Source organism: Pinus tabuliformis, chromosome 7 (genome assembly GCF_031772625.1).
Source record: "Pinus tabuliformis cultivar Carrire ecotype Pingquan chromosome 7, CPIR1, whole genome shotgun sequence".
Lineage (NCBI taxonomy): Eukaryota > Viridiplantae > Streptophyta > Pinopsida > Pinales > Pinaceae > Pinus > Pinus tabuliformis.
Window position 1 is genome coordinate 942,425,208 of NC_142293.1, and position 14,514 is coordinate 942,439,721.

Genomic DNA, 14,514 nt, shown 5'->3' on the forward strand with positions numbered 1-14,514 from the left:
CAACAAATCTCTGTTAGATGCTAAATGTTTGTCAAACCATTTTTTAATAATTTCTTGATGTTCATGAAACTTGGATTTAGCTTTATGTCTTTCTTCTTCCAACTTTAATAATGTATATAGTCTCACATCCATATCTCTAATTGAATTTTGATTTACTGATTGGGCTAATTGCATTAATGGGAGAACAATGTTTGGAGGTATGATAACGTCTTTACCAAATACAAGAAAATAAGGGGAATTACTTAATGCTCTTTTTGGAGTAACTTTTTTAGCCCACGTAGCATTGGATAACTGGTAATGCTAGTTTCTTTGATGTTTTTGGACATTTTTCTTAAGAATTTGGATCAATTTTTTTTTTGTAGATTTTGTTAAACCATTACCCTATAGGTATTAGTTAGCAAAAAATACTATTTTAATACTTTTATCCAAACAAAATTTAGTCATCTTAAGAGAAGAAAAATAAAATGCATTGTCAAATACAAAAGTTGTTGGGATACCAAACCTGGTAATTATATGACTTTCGAGAAAAGACATCATCTATTCATCATTAACTTTCTTTAATGGGATTTCTTCAACCCACTTGGTAAAATATTCAATGTTAGTGAGAATATACTTATGTAAATTTGAATAATTTGGATTAATCTCACCAATGATGTCCAAACCCCACTGTTCAAAAGGTCCTTTGACTTCTACATGTTGAAGAGGAAAAGCTGGGATTTTTTCTTTTCCTGCAGCAGTCTGACATGCCTTGCATTCCCATGCATGTGCGTAGGAGTCTTTGAAAAAATTTGGCCAATAATAACCAACTTGTAGTATTTTATGCGCAATAGTATCTCCTCCAAAATGTCCACCAATGAGTCCATCATGTAAATCTGCTAAGACTTTTTCTGCATCAAATTTATCTAGGCATCTTAGTAAGACATCATCATAATTTTTCTTGAAAAGAATGTCATCGATCAATTGATATTTAGTACATTTTAAGCGTAAAACCATTTTTTGTTTAACTGATAAATGATTAGGAGTATTCCCATGAGTTAAAAAATACTTAATATCAGAATACCAAGTGTTTTTTGGTATAAAGACATAAATAATATGTTCTTGACTTACATCGAATTCATTGTACCATCCTACCTCTAAGTGACAACTTTCTCCTCCATTTGAATGTTAACTTTTTGATTCAATTGATAACTTACATAATCCCTGGCCTTTAATGACTTCTGATGGTTTGATCTCAAGAGAATATTCTTGCAGTGCAGTCATCCAATTGACTCTCTTTTCTCCTAGATCCTTTTGTACCAATAGATTTTAAATTGCAAGGTGTGGAACTTAACTTTAGTGTGAGACTTTAAAAGGAAAATGTATAAAATGTTTGACAAACTTATAGATTGCATAGGCTTGCTTATCTATATCCAAATAATTCAATTCAACTCCTTAAAATCCAGAATTCATAAAATAAATAGCGATTTCAATATCATCGAAGAGATGATAAGTAAGGACTACTGCATAGGAGACATCAGATGCAAATGCATATAATAAGACTTCTTTGTCAAAATTAGGACCAATTAATGTTGGAGAAGCAACATAGCCTCTTTAATTTTTTCAAAAGCATTTTTTATGGTATTTCCAATTTAAGATATATTTTTTTCTTAATTATATCTTGCATCAGTTAGATAGACTTTGTAAAACCATGAATAAATCTTCTGACAAAATTAATCTAACTTGAAAAAGATTGCATATATTTTTTTATTATGAGGAAGAGTAATTTGTAAGATTGATTTGATTCTATCTAGATCAATGATAATACTGGTTTTTGAAACTATGAAGTCTAGTAGTTTACCTTTGATAACAACAAATATAGTCTTCTTAGGGTTTAAAGGGATATCATATTTGTGACATCTATCAAATATTCCCTTTAAATGATTAACATGCTATAACCTTTTCTTTGAATAAACAATGGTATCATCCAAATATACCACCATGATTGTTTTTTTAAAGGAATGGTTATATTTCTATTAAACAATCAAGATTCTAGCTAGAACCATTACATTTAGAAGCAACAATAGTTCCACATCCCTCTAAAATTTCTCTGTCCAGAGTCTATGAGATTTCAAAATTGTTTTCCCCAGATTTTATACAACATTTTTCTTATAATTTCGCCAAAAAACCCCATTAATATTTACATACTTACATAACATAAAAAAAAAACTATTTCTATATACTAACTAGTCAGTTTCTTCTGACTCGTTCTGCCTAGTTTCTTCCATATCTGTCGCTTCTTCTTCTCCTTGATGTCCTGCTTCCTCAACTTCATGTTTATTAGTCTATTGCTGGATCTCTAGTTGAAAAACGAACTCCAGAGGGGGAGCTCCCTGCTTGCCATGCGTTGAATCATTGTCACCTCCCTCTTTGATGCCAAACACTTCCTTCAGAAATGACACAACAACAATCTCCACCTTGTCATACGAGTTCTCCACATTTTGATCAAGGTTCACTGTCTTTGACATGATTACCTTTGTTTCCACCTACAAATTCTCCATGTCTTTCCTCAAGCCTTCTAGCTGACCTGAGGCAAGAATAAAATGAGACTGGGCCTCAGAGATAATTTTCCCTCCAATCCGAGAAATAACGTCCTCCACATCCTTCCTGAATGCATCAATTGAATTCTTAAAGGAGCCTCTGATGCTATTTCCAGATGGAGAAGACATTTATTTAGCACAACAAGTTTGTGAGGCAATCCACATTGCATATGCCCTCCATAGCCATCTTCTTATAACCAAAATCAACTCCAGATTGCTGGCGTGAGAGGTCCCTTCATTTTTAATGCTCTTCGATATTTCACTCCTTGCAACCAAATTAATTTTCATTTCTTCTTGCTCCGAGATGTATTCCCACATGATCGGCCTGAGATGATCCTCCTCGAGCTCAGAGAACACCATTCCTTCACATATGCTATTGCTCTTCCTTAAATCTCAAATTATTTATTATGAATTGTTCTTATTCCCATCGTTATTCCTCATTATTAACCATCTGCAGATTGGAGGAACCTTATTATTTCCAAGACTCCCACCACATAACAAATGTGCCAAGGAATAAATATAGCAATTAACCACCCTGCCAATCAATTCACCCTTCTCAATATTCTTCTTGCACTTCAAGATTTAAAATTTATCATTGTTCATGGGACATGACATATGGATAATGCATCCTCGTCCTCCCTAAGTTCACCTTGCTCCAAGTTAATGGCCCGATTGGCTTGTCTGTCCACCGATACATTATTTTCTCTCCAGATATGATAAAATTCTATGATTTCAAACTTGTCCAATATCATATAAATTCTTTACATAGTTGGATTTGGATCAGGGTCCTTACTTTTAGACCATTTATCACAATTTTGAATGGTGATAAGAGAGTTTCCAAAAATTGATAATTGCAATATTCCTTCTACTGTTGCCAACTAAGCGCTTTCTAGAGTCCATATTTTTTTGCCTGATTATTTGTGGCTACTCCCAGACCCCAGGTGAAATTTTTTCCAAATTTTCCATCAGGGCAATAAATAACCCCTCCTGCTCTAGCCTCCCCCATTCCACCATGAAATTATTTATGAGACCATTAAAAAAATATTTATGGCTCGCTGGAAAGTTGTTCATTGATCAGGTGCTCAGAATTATGCTAAAAAATCAAAGATTCAGAATCTTGTCAAACTCAGCTTCAGATTAAAGAGCTCATCATTCTGAATCCAACAGTGTGAACGACACTCAATTACGAGTTCGTATGCAGAAGATAGAAGAAGTTAAAGTTCAAGTTTGACTTGTCTTTGTGGCAGGATTAGATGACGTGGCAAGGGTCCCAACGAATGGGGAAGCACCAAGTGGCAGGTTTCCACTAGGTCCTGCATATCACATATGGGGAAAGAAAAGAGGCACAAGTTAAGAATCGGCCCCCGCAAATTGTACCGAAACCTCGCTGTTATTATTTGTTACTACTGATAAAGTGTTGATTGCTTGTTGGACACAAGATTTTATGTGTTGCAGTTTATTGTCCCGATGGGCCTGTCATATCACACTGGTTATGTCCCTGCAACACTTTCCGATTGCAATGAGCACCCTAGACGCGATAATTTTATATGACACAGTTTAATACCCATATGGGTCCGCAATACCGCTGATATTATCGTAGTGTGCCACCATGTTGAACTTCATCAATTGTGATGAGCGGGAGGTTCCAGACGTGGGAATTTTATATGTTGTAGTTAATTATCCTGTTGGGTCCGCAATACTACATCACAACGTTTTGCTATGTTAAGAGCCCGCAACATTTTCTGATTGCGATTGTGATTGTGATAAGGCCAACATAATATAGCTTGCCGAACGATGAATTCCTTGCTCTATTAGCGGATTTTGGAGTAGAAATGGGGTTTTTGGTTGGTTTTAGAGCATTTTGTGGAACAAATAGTGGAAGAACTAGGAGAAGTCATAACTTCTTTAGTTCTCATCCAAATTGGATGAAAAAAGAGGCTAGATAGCCATTTTTTAGTGTTTTGAACTCATGGAGACAGGTTTTAGAGGCAATTGAGCATTGTAAACACACTTTCATTGTAATTTGAGCATAATAGAGAGGCCCAAGCCATTGGGAGATGGACCAAGGAGACGTAGCCAAGGAGGGATGGACTCCTTTATCATGTGCTTGCTGTGTGTTGTATTTTGATGTTCTTTGCTATTATTTTGATGTTGTTCAACATATATTTTTATGTTAAATTGTTTTATAACATTTACATAGAAACTCTCACGGGAATAAATTAATTAAGAAAAAGTATTGAATCCTTAAGCACTTGATAAGCAAATGATAAGCATATTGGGTTTTATTTTGAATGGGGAATTAGCACAACATTACTAATCTACTCCATTTCAGATTAAGTTGGTATCAGAGCACTGGTTTTTGCTTACTAGATTTTCTTTGTGAAAGAATGATTTAATTGTTTGCAAGTTTATGTCATGCTTACAAGGTTAAATCTCAAAAGAGGAGAAGAGAAGCTGGTTGAAAGCCCTATATTTGGCTCAAGGGGAAGAAGAGAAAGGTTGCCAAAGTCTTCTACACCAGTACATCCTCAAGTTGCAGAAGTTTCAGTTGCGTATCCAGAGATCATGTCTCATGGAGGAGAGCCTATCATGACAGAGGATGAGAAAACCTTCAGAAATACTTTCTTTGATATGACAGAGATGGTTAAGGTCCTCTATGAAGAGAGGAATAGTAGGTTGAAAGGAGAAAGTTCCAAGCCTCCCAATGGAGATGGATATTTAGGAGGATGTAATGGAAACATAGATAAAGGAAAAGGAGGTAATGGGAATGGAGGAAAACCTCCACCATCTCCACCATCTTCTTCATATTCTTCTTCGAAAGCATCTTCACCCTCTTCCACTAATACCACCGCTACTCATACTCATCATCATTCTTCGAAAGGAACTGGTAAATCACATTTTCTAAAGCTTGATGTTAAATTCGAGTTGCCTATGTACAATGGTGAAGTGAATGCAGAGAAGCTGGATAATTGGATTCGTCAGTTGGAGGTGTATTGTAGAATTCATAACCTTCAAGAGGATGATATCAAAATTCAGTTGGCTTCATTGAGAATGGAGGGTGCAACACTTGTATGGTGGGAATCAAGGACTCAAGACGAGATGAAAACACATGGTAAGATATCTATTTCTTAGAATGATTTCATTGCTGGTATATAAAGACAGTTCTACCGTTTAGCTCATATGCAAAAATATATCATGAATTGGAAAAATTTCAGATAGTTAAAAGGCCAAAATGTGTAAGAGTATACTCAAGAGTTTAGGACAAGAGATCTTATGCTAGGAGTAGACTTACAGTCACCAGATACTTTGCTGAAATACATAGGAGGATTGCATAGCTATCTTCGACATACCATTCTTATGTTTAGTCCCAAGAACCTTGATGAGGTTTGTGTTCAAGCTACACCTCTCGAAGAAAGAGGGAAAAATGTACAAGAAGAAGGTAAGAAGAAGCCATTTCAGAGTGGTGAAAAAGGGAATAAATTGAAAGGAAAGTAGAAGAGAAATGCTTCTATTAAGAAAGAAGGGGAGAAGCCCGTGTGCAAGAATTGCCCCAAAGAGGGCCATGATGAAGTGCATTGCTGGAAGCTTCATCCAGAATTAAGACTGAAGAAATTTAACAATAAAGGGAAACAAAGGACAAACGATGCTGCACAACAAGACTTGGGTTGTGACTTAGGAGATGAAACCAAGATTGCAACCACAATCACTAAGGGAAAAGTCATGGCAAAAGAAAGCAAAGAGGAAGCTGTGACAAGCACTAGTGCAGAAAATAACTCCAATAACGCTTTGAATGAGGAAAACAAAATTGAGCTATTCCATATCAGAGTTATTTCTAAACACACCAAGATTGATACACTATTTGATAGTGGATCTTAAGCAAATTTAATTTCTACAAACTTAGTCAAGAAGTTGAATATGGAAACTGTGCCTTATCTTAAACCATATCTGTTGGGTTGTATAACCAAGGATTCCAATTTTCAAGTCACACAGAAATGCATTTTCAGGTTTGCAATCACTGTCAATTTCATTGATGAAGTCGAATTAGACGTTGTGCCATTGGATATTTATGGGATTGTGTTGGGAAGCCCGTATCTGTATGACATGAAAGTTGTTTTCCACCGATTTGAGAAAAAATATCATTTATTCAAAGACAGGGTGGAGTATATTGTGAGAGCCCATCACAAAAAGCTTAGTCTATCTTTAGCAAGTGCAGGGGAAATGAAGTGATTGGTCAATTATAGCAAGATTCTCGTGCTCCTTATGATCAAGCAGAAGAATGACATGGAGTAGGAATCCTTTGCAGGCTATGATATGAAGCTAAAAGCTGAATTGGTTGATATGGTCAATCTTTATGGAGACATGTTTCAAGAACTAAAAGGATTTCCACCAAAAAGAGGAATTCGATAAAAAATTCAGCTACAACAGCACTGTCCACTCCCAAACATCGATATGTATCGAATTTCAATTCTAGAAAGTTTAGAAATTAAGAAACAAGTCCAGGAATTTTTGGATAAAGGTGTAATTCGTCCCTCAACTTCGCCATCTAGTTCACCAATTGTATTGGTACCCAATAAAGATGGAACCTGGCGCATGTGTGTAGATTATTGAGCTTTGAATAAGATTACAATAAAGAATCAATACCCACTACCCAAAATAGATGATTTGCTAGATCAGTTGAAAAATGAAAAATATTTCACTAAATTAGACTTGAGAAGTGGATATCATCAAGTAAGAATAACAAAGGAGGATATTTGGAAGACTACTTTTAAAACTAAACAAGGATTGTTTGAGTGGCTGGTTATGCCTTTTGGTCTTTGCAATGCTCTAACTACATTCATGAGAGTTATGAATGGTGTTTTAATACCATTTCTTGATGAGTTTGTAATTGTCTATTTAGATGATATTTTAATATTTAGCAAATCAAAAGAAGAACATGTCAAGAATGTGAGGAAAGTTTTGGATATCATGAGAAAATAATAGTTCTCTTGAAGATGTCTAAATGTGAATTAGGGAAAACTTTTTTAGTGTATTTGGGTCACATAGTTGGAGGAGGTGAGCTGAAGATTGACCCCTGTAAAGTTTCGGTCATTGTGAATTGGTCAATACCCAAATCAGTGATAGAAGTAAGGAGTTATTTGGGAGCAGTTCAGTACTGGAGGAAGTTTATTGCTAAATTTCTTCCATAGCAGCTCCACTACATGCTTTGACCAGCATGAAGGTTGTCTTCCAGCGGGGAGGCAAACAACAAAAAACATTCGATACTTTGAAACAAAATATCAATTGAGCCTTAGTCTTAGCATTGCCAGACTTGAAACAACCCTTTGAAATACAAACAGATGCAAGTGACTATGCCATGGGTGCAGTTCTTTTATAGCATGGTAAGCCCATTTCATTTAATTCTGAGATTTTTAATGGTGTTGTTATTAATTATCCTACGCACGATAAAGAGATTTATGGATTGGTACAAAGTGTGAAGAAATGGAAGCATTACTTGATGGTAAAAGAAATGATTATTCACACTGATCATCAGCCTTTGCAATATCTACAATCTCAAACTAAATTGTAGTAGTCAAGGCACTTTCTTTGGATGATATTTTTACAACAATTCCACTTGGTAATCAGGTACAAGAAAGTTATTTATAACAGAGTTGTTGATATGCTTTCTATACCAGTTATTAATGTAGCGATTCTACTCAAGAACCATTATGTTATGCCTGAAAGTTATGTTGAACAATACACACAGAATGCTGACTTTGAAGACGTATATTTAAACTTGAGTCAATGCCACCAAGTTGAGGAATTAGACTACCATGTACATGATAATCTGTTGTATCATTTGGGAAAACTTTGTGTTCCACAGGAAAAGAGAGTAAATGTCACAAGGGAAGCACACACTTCTCTTATTGCTGGACATTTTGGTGTAAGTAAAACAATGGAAAATCTTCAAAGGTATTTTTATTAGCCTCGTATGCTTGAAAGTGTGTTATGTTTTATCAGAGGTTGTTCATTGTGTGTAGTCAGTAAGCCTAGTAATAGGAAACTAGGATTGTACACACCACTTCAAGTGCCTTCACGACAATGGGAAAGTGTTTCTATGGATTTTGTAGGAGGTCTTCCTTTATCAAGGAAAAGCCATGATTATTTGTATGTAGTTGTGGATAGGTTCAACAAGATGTGCATATTAATGCCTTGTAAAAAGAAAATTACAGCTGAACAAACAAGTCAACTTTTCTTTCAAAATGTATGGGTTCATTTTGGATTACCTACTTCTATTGTAAGTGATTGCGATTCTCGATTTGTTGGGGATTTTTGGTCAAGTTTATGGAACTTGATGGACACCAAGTTGAAGAAAAGTACAACCTTTCATCCACAAACAGATGGTCAAACTGAACTGGCTAAGAGGATATTGCAACAAACATCCTATGTTGCAGGATGAACAATTGCAATATATTCAACATGCTTACAGTTCGAGAAAAACACTCTTCTACTCTAACTTCACCTTTTGAAGCATGTCTTGGTTATTTTCCTAAATCGCCTTTAGATTTCATCTTTGAGAAAGATGTATATGTAGATGGACATAGTGACATAGACAACGCAAATAAATTCATTGAGAAAATCCAGTTGATTCACCAAACATTTCAAGAACAATTAGAAAAGAGTCAAGAAAAGTATAAGGCAAGGCATGATAAACATCGTGTGGATCATCATTTTCAAGTAGGTGATGAAGTTTGGCTATACATTAGCAAGGAAAGGCTTCAAGGTGAATAATTCCTTGATGTGCTTCAATAAGACACTATACTTGATAGAAGGACAAGGTTAACTAAAAGGGGAAGTATTGATTATCTTCGGGTGGGTATCAAAGGTACACATCCATCAAAGGCCAAATGGATTGAAGCAGGGAAGGTTAGGGAATAATACCCTCATCTATTCAATAACTAAATATAAATATTTTGGGGTCCAAAAGGCTTCCAATGGGGAGGAGTGATAAGGTGCTCAGAGTTATGCTAAAAAATAAAAGAGTTAGAATCTTGTCAAATTCAGCTTTAGATTGAAGAGCTTGTCATTCTGAATCCAACGGTGTGAACGCCACTCAAATTTGAGTTCGTATGTAGAAGATAGAGCAAGTCAAAGTTCAAGTTTGACTTGTCTATATGGTAGGATTGGATGACATGGCAAGGGTCCCAATGAATGGGGAAGCACCAAGTGGCAGGCTGCCACTAGGTCCCACATATCGCATATCGGGAAAAAAAGAGAGGCGTAGGTTAAGAATCAACCCCCACAAATCATACCGAAACCCCACTGTTATTATTTGTTACCACTGTTAAAGTGCCAATTGCGATAGACTACCAGAAGTGGGATTTTATGTGTTGAATTTTAGTGTCCCGGTGGGTCCATCATATCGCACTGGTTATGTCCCCGCAACACTTGTTGATTGCAATGAGCACCCCAGACGCGAGAATTTTATATGACATCGTTTAATACCCCGACGGGTTTGCACTACCACTGATATTATCATAGTGTGCCACCGTGTTGAACTTAGATGATTGCAAAGAGCGGGAGGTTTCGGATGTGTGAATTTTATATGTTGCAGTTAGTTATCTTGTCGGGTCCGCAATGCCGCATCACAATGTTTCTTTGTGTTAAGAGCCTACAATACTTGCCGATTGCAATTGCAATCAGGCTGACAGAACATAGCCTACCGAACGACGAATTCCTCGCTCTATTAGTGGATTTTGGAGCAAAAACGAGGTTTTTGGTCGGTTTTAGAGCATTTTGTGGAACAAATAGTGGAAGAACTGTGAGAAGTCATAACTTCTTTTGTTCTTATCCAAATTGGATGCAAAAAGAGGCTAGATAGCCATTTTTGAGTATTCGAAACTCATGGAGATAGGTTCAGAGGCATTTGAGCATTGTAAACACACTTTTGTTGTAATTTGAGCATAATAGAGAGACCCAAGCCATTAGAAGCTGGACCAAGGAGACGTAGCCCAGGAGGGGTGAACTCCTTTATCATGTGCTTGCTGTGTGTTGTATTTTGATGTTCTTTGTTGTTATTTTGCTGTTGTTCAACATATATTTTTATGTTAAATTGTTTTATAACATTTACATAAGAAACTCTCATGGGAATGAGTTAATTAAGCAAAAGTATTGAATCCTTAAGCACTTGATAAGAAAATGATAAGCATCTTGGGTTTTGTTTTGAATGGGGAATTAGCACAACATTACTAATATGCTCAATTTCAGATCACCCATGCATTAATCTGAAATACATCTTTTGATAGGCATATGTACCCCACCTGGTTCGAAAAGTAGTTTTAATTTGACCTTCAGGTGCAACCAAAATTTGGTTATAACCTGAAAATCCATCAAGTAAATAAAACATTCCAAACCTGCAACTGACTATAAAATTTGTTCCATTGGGGGAGAAGGGAAATTATATTTTTTTAGAGGATTTATTCAAATTATGGAAATTAATACAAATCCTAATATCCCTATTCTTTTTTCAAGCTGGATTTAAATTTGACACCCATTGAGAATAAATCTACCAAGGAAAATTATTTTGCCTTTAGAAGTTTATTCAACTCTTTTTTAATTTGGCCCTTAAGCCTAGGATGCATTTTCCTGAGCTTTTGTTGAAATGGTTCGTATATGGTTTTATCAAGATTACATGTTGAATGATTTTAGTATCATAAACTTTCAAATCATCATAAGTCCATGCAAATACTTTTTTGCATTTTTTGAATAATTTGATGAATCTTGATTGTTCAGTAGGGGTGCAATTGATTCACATATTAGAATTTTGAGGTTGTTTCTCTATTCCGAAATTTACAACTTTAAATTTATTTGGAGAACTATTAGTTTTACAATTTGTACTAGCTTTGAACTTGTTCTGAAATTCATACACATTTTCGAGACGAACTATGGATTTAGGAATAAAATTTTGAGCTAATGATTCATCCGAAAAATTTGATTGTGATTATGCATTGTGTTGCATTAAATATTTTTTTTATGTCTAAAATGGGCCTCCTAAGGAATATTATAAATAATAGTGGAAATAATATAATAAGATTAGATTACCTCATCAAGTTTTGGAGGGAAAAAAGAAAAAAACTAATTTTTCAAATCATATTTTCAACTTCTCCCTATGATTTTACTAAAATTTCGAGTGGGAGCACTCGTTGGATGTGGAATTTAATTTTTCATCCAAGGAGTATCTATGTTGCATACTTTAGATGGACCCTACTATACGAAAAATGTGAAATAATGAAAAAATGTGATTGCAATAACGTTTTTTCATGTATTTCACATTTTTCATGTAGTAGGGTCCATCGAAAGTACACAACATGGGTACTTATGTTTTTTAATGTATTTTAGATTTTTGTGTAGTATGTTCCATTGACCGTATGCAACATGCGTACTCCTTGGATGAAAAATTAAATTCCGCATTCAACGAGTGCTCCCACTTGAAATTTTAGTAACATAGTAGGGAGATAAGTTGAAAATATGAGTTGAAAAAGTAGTTTTCTTTTTACTCCAAAAATGGTGAATCATCCCCTATGGTTGACATCATCATATTTAATCCTATTGGTTCTTATAAACTTGATATTTGTTGTACATTTTTGTTTTGAGACCCATTTTTGACCTCAAAATTTCTGTAATGGATCTTCATCAATAAAAAATTCTTTAAGAGTATCTTGTAAAGTAAAAAAATCCCTTATCTGATCATCATGATCAAATACTTGCAAATTATAAATGTTATCAGGTACAAATGGCCTAAAAAGGATTTCAACTGAGAACTTTTCAGGAGAAATTTTTTCAATTGGTAGAAGTCTTGAAGCAACGTTAGCTACAAGATCAACATTGTTATTTTAAGATCGAGGTATGGAATTTAATTCAAAACTATCAAGGTTTTGGGTTACATCCCAAACCTCTTTTCTGTAGTTTCTTAAATGATTAGAGACATAATGAATGATTTTGTTACATTTTCTCACAATTATCTCTAAATCACCTAACACTTCTATATTCTGTATTTCCATTTTAATAGTCTTATGAAGACCTTGAAGTAAGGCTTCGTATTTTGCAACATTATTTGTACATAGAAAATTCAATCTAAAACATAAAAGGAACTTATTACCTTGTGGGTCTAATAAGACACATCCAATGCTAGTACCTTTTGTTGCTTTAGAACCATCAAAGTATAAGATCCAAAGAATGGGATTGACTTGATCATTTGTAAAAATAGAAGGAAAACCTCAACATATGAAATTTGTCTTGAATTTAACGCAGGTATAGTGAGAAAATTCAAACTTTCAATTTGTGTTTTAAGAACAACAAATTATTCAGATGTGAAATTCCTAAGAAAAATATCAAATTAATAATTTCCTATTGAGGCTTGCAGAAAATTGACTAGTTCGTTTGGAATTTCAGGATCTGTAACCGTATGCTTCATATGTTGTTCCCTTTCTACCTTTCCCTTATTAGGTATGTCATTTAATGGTAACCACAAGTGGGACCAATCAATTGAGAAATATCCATTAAATTTTTTATTCCAATCCCGACTAAGTATTAAACCATAACATTTTGAGATGTTAGTTACAATGATATCAATAATCTGAAAAATATTAGGATTAGAAGCAAGTATTATAAGCACAACTTTAATTTCTCCAAGAAATTCAACACTTGACTTATTGAACTTTAATATATGATTTGACCACTGAATAGGAGTAAGATTCAAATTTTTAGCTACTGACAAAGGCATGACATTTGATGAAGCTCCTGAATCAACAAGACAATTATGAACATTTCAATTGCAAATTTCAAAAGTCAAGAGGAATGGAGGAGTTCAATAAGATGATCTATCTCCAATGAGAGCTGCATTGATATTATATATTCTTTTGGTAGGTGCTCTTTGAGGATTATCATAGGTTTGAGTATGATTTGACTCTTTCCCTAAGGCTTTGAAAAGTTTATCTCTTTGTTGAGTTAATTTTGATAATTTGAATAAAGAAATATTTTCCCTAGTCCTTTCATGTCCTCTACTAAATCAAATTCAATATATTAAGTTTGTGGAGCTACATTGGATGTGTGGGTTGTTGAAAAATGCAGTAATAAATTCTCATTTTGATTTTGTATTGATTAAATTGAGAAAATTAGAATTTCCACATCAATAGACAAATAGGATGCAATTATCTTGTGTGACATGGCTTGTGTCACCCATTTTACCCAGTAAATTCAAGTTGGAGGAGTTAGAGTTCAGTTAAGTATGTGTGATTTCTAATTTGTAAAAATAAAGGTCAATTTTTTCAAGTTGTTTTCAATTAAACTAGTTCCAACTATTGGAGGAACTAGTGGAAGGTCAGTTGTGAAATGAGACTTCAGTCTAACTCAGTGATAATCTATTTAACTGATCAATCAACCCAAAATAGCTAGTGCATGCAAAGAATTTAAGATCCCTAGTTGTGTTGGAGATTCCAAGCTAGTGTAAAATCAATTGTATACTACTCTTGAGTGTACAGGTGTTGCATATAGTCAGATGATTAACCTTGGGAATTGTGCAAGGAAACATGGGCTCAAGAAGAGGTATAAATTGACTAAGTCTGGGTCAGATCTTCTGAGTGAGCAGAGAGATAGGTTATTCACTTGCATGTTGTGCTCAGTTGAGAAAATAAATTGTAATACATATCTATTCATCATATTAATGAAAGCAAACATAAAGGTTTCTAGAAGATTACTTTCCCTTGGAAAAATACTATGTGCATGCGTGTTATTTCTCATTGCATGTTTATGATTGATGTTCTAATTTGTGAATTAAATTTCGCAGAGTAGTAGAGTAGGTTTGTGTCTTGTGATTTTGATTAAAAATTCATGAGAAGTTGTAAATATACACCATAATTTCTAGATGGTATCAGAGCAGGATTCACATTAGAGTAGGAATTTC